Genomic DNA, 3529 nt, shown 5'->3' with positions numbered 1-3529 from the left:
TATATATATATATATATATAATGGAATATTACTCAGTAATCAAAAAGGATATCTTGCCATTTACAACCACGTGGCTGCAATTAGTGTATTATGCTAAACAAAGTAAGTCAGTCAGAGAAAGATAAATTTCTAATTGCACTCATATGTGGAATTTAAGAAACAAAACAGATGAGCATAGGGTAAGGGAAGGAAAAATAAGTTAAAAACAGAAAGGGAGGCCAATCATAGAGAATTTTTTTTAATGTTTATTTGTTTTTGAGAGAGATAGAGCATGAGCAAGGGAGGAGAAGAGAGATAGAGGCACAGAATCCAAAGCAGGCTCCAGGCTCTGAGCTGTCAGCAGAGAGCCCAAAACAAGGCTGGAATCCATAAGCTGTGAGATAATGACCTGAGCCAAATTTGGATGCTTAACCAACTGAGCCACCCAGGTTCTCCAAGAGAATTTTTTAATGTTTATTTATTTATTTATTTTGAGAAAGAGAGAGAGAGAGAGCACAAATGGCGGGGGGTGGGGGGACGGGGTGCAAAGAGAGAGGGAGAGAGAACCCCAAGCAGGCTCTGTGCTGTCAGTGCTGAGTCCAACATGGCATTCAATTCCACAAACTGATATCATGACCTGAGCCAAAATCAAGAGATGCTTAACCAACTCAGCCACCCAGGTGCCCTAAATAAGAGACCTAAATACAGTAAACAAACTGAGGGTTGCTGAAGGGGAAGTGGATGGGGGAATAGGCTAAATGGGTGATGGGCATTAAGGAGCACACTTGTTTGGATGTGTGCTGGGTGTTGTATGTAAGTGATAAATCACTGGGTTCGACTCTTGTGACCAATAGTACACTGTATGTTAACTAACTTGAATTTAAATAAATAAATTATGTACTCTAGAAAAAATAAATAAAATGTTTGTTGCAGCAAAAAGAAACACACACACACACACACAAAGATGATACAATATGTCTCAGATTATCAATTTCTTATTGTATGAGATTTGGTAGTTTGCATCTTCCTAGGAATTTGTCCATTGTATCTAAATTGTTGAATTTATGGGCATAAAGTTGTAATATTTATTTATTGTCCTTTTAATGACTGTAGGATTGTTAGTGATGACCCATTTTTCATTCCTAATATTGACAAATTTTATTCTCTTTCATTCTTTAGTCTCACTGGATGTTTATCAATTTTTTGAGCTTTTCAAAAAACAGCTTTTGATTTTATTGATTTTTTCTTGTTTCTCTGTATTTAAGTTTATTGATTTCTGTGGTAACCCTTATAATTTCCTTCCTTTTGCTTCCTTTGTGTTTAACTTGCTGTGATTTTGTTTCTTGTTTAACTTGAAAGTGTAAGTCATTGATTTCAGACCTTTCCTTTTTCTACTATAAGGCTATAATGCTATAAATCTCCCACTAAGCACTGCCTTGGATGTATTTCACAAATTTTGAAGTGTGTTTTCCATTTTTATTCAATCCAAAATATTTACTGTTTTTCCTTTTTCCTTCTGTTTGCCTTAAATCTATGGATTGCTTAAAAGTTTAATTGCCTTTTTTTTAGTTTATTTATTTATTTTTTTTATTAAATTTTTTTTTAATGTTTACTTATTTTTAAGAGAGAGAGAGTGCTAATCAGGGAGGGGCAGAGAGACAGGGAGACAGAGAATCTGAAGCAGGCTCCAGGCTCTGAGCTGTCAGCACAGAACCCAAAACAGGGCTCAAACCCACCAGCCATGAAATCATGACCTGAGAGAAGTTGGACGCTTAACCAACACACCCAGGTGCCCCTATTTACTTTTTGAGAGAGAGAGTGAGCACACACGCACAAGTTAGGGAGGGTCATAAAGAGAGGGAGAGAGAATCCCAAGCAGGCTCCATGCTGTCACCACAAAGCAGTACTCAAACTTACAAAGCATGAGATCCTGACTTGAACCGAAATCAAGAGATGGACGCTCAACTGACTGAGCCACTCAGGTGGCCCTAAAAGTTTAATACCTAAATATTTGGGTTTTTTTTATACATGTTTCTATTTTATTTATTTCTATATCAATTCTGTAATGGTCAGAGAACATAATTTCTATTTTTCAATTCTTTCAAATTTGTTGAGATTATTTATATGGTCCAGAATATGGTGAATTTTGGTGAATAGTCTAGGTGCAGCTGAAAAGTACATGTATTCATCTATTGTTAGGTGATGTGTTTTTATAAATTTTATTTATGACAATTTTGCTGCTTGTTGATTTTATGTTTCTTTCTGATGTTTATCTGTTCTAAGTTGAAGGAAGTTTTAAAATTTTTCAGCTGTAATAATGGATTGGTCCATTTCTCCTTTCAGTTCTAAAAACTGCTTCATATTTTGAAGCTCTGTTGTTAGATGTATTCATATTTAAGATAAGTATGTCTTCCTAATTGAATTGACCCATTTAACATTATGTAATGTTTCTATCACTGATAATTCTCCTTATGCTAAAATCTATTTTGTCTGATATTCATATAAATATATAATTCTTTTGATTGGCATTTGTGCACTATATATATTTTTTTATTTCTTTTTTTTTTGTTTGTTTTAACCTATCAATCTCCTTATATTTAAAGTGGACTTCTCATAGAAAGCATATGATTTTATCTTTGTTATCAAGGCTTTACTTTTTGTCAAGACACTTTGTATTTTAATTGGTGGGTTTATATCATTTAAATTTAATATAATTATTAATATGATTGGATTGAACCCTACATTTTACTTATTACTTACTCTTTGTTCCAGCTAGTTTTTGTTACCTTCCTTCTCTTTTCTTCTTGTTCTCATAGTAATTGTGTATTTCTTATGATATCCAATTCACTATGACTTAAATTTATATTTCTTTTATAAATTATTTTAGTATCTCTCAAATGGGTTATAGTAAAGATTTTTGATTAATCATAACCTACCTTCAAAAGGTATTTCCCATTTCATGCATAGTGTAAGAACTTAGAATATACTAAAATTCCTGTCTCATATTTTATGCTATTGCTATTTATTTTTCCTTTAAATACACTATGAACCAACAATCTTTTTCACTTCTCTTGCATGAAAGAGGTAATTATTTTTCAGAACAATTAAAAGAAAAAACATACCTGGTATATTTAGCTTGTTTGTTTTTAAAAGTCTTTATTATTTTTTGTTAAAAAAAATTTTGTGGGATATAAAATGCTGGGCTGAAAGTTTGCATACTTATTGTTCTGTTTTTCAAACTTAATGAAAAGAAATCTTTTTTTAAATTAATTTGAACTGTTTATTTATTTTTGAGAGACAGAGAGAAACAGAGTATGAGTTGGGGAGGGGCAGAGAGACAGGGAGATACAGAATCTGAAGCAGGCTCCAGGCTCTGAGCTGTCAGCACAGAGCCTGATATGGGGCTTGAACCCATGAACTGTGAGATCATGACCTGAGCTGAAGTTGGATGCTTAACTGACTGAACCACCCAGGTGTCCCAAAAGAAATCTGTTTTTTTTTTCCTCTTCTGTGTGTAAGGTGACGTTTTTCCTCTGGATGCCTTTAAGAA

This window comes from Herpailurus yagouaroundi, unplaced genomic scaffold (genome assembly GCF_014898765.1).
Source record: "Herpailurus yagouaroundi ecotype Mexico unplaced genomic scaffold, PumYag 139, whole genome shotgun sequence".
NCBI classification, from domain to species: domain Eukaryota; kingdom Metazoa; phylum Chordata; class Mammalia; order Carnivora; family Felidae; genus Herpailurus; species Herpailurus yagouaroundi.
Note: the sequence above shows the minus strand (reverse complement) of the source record.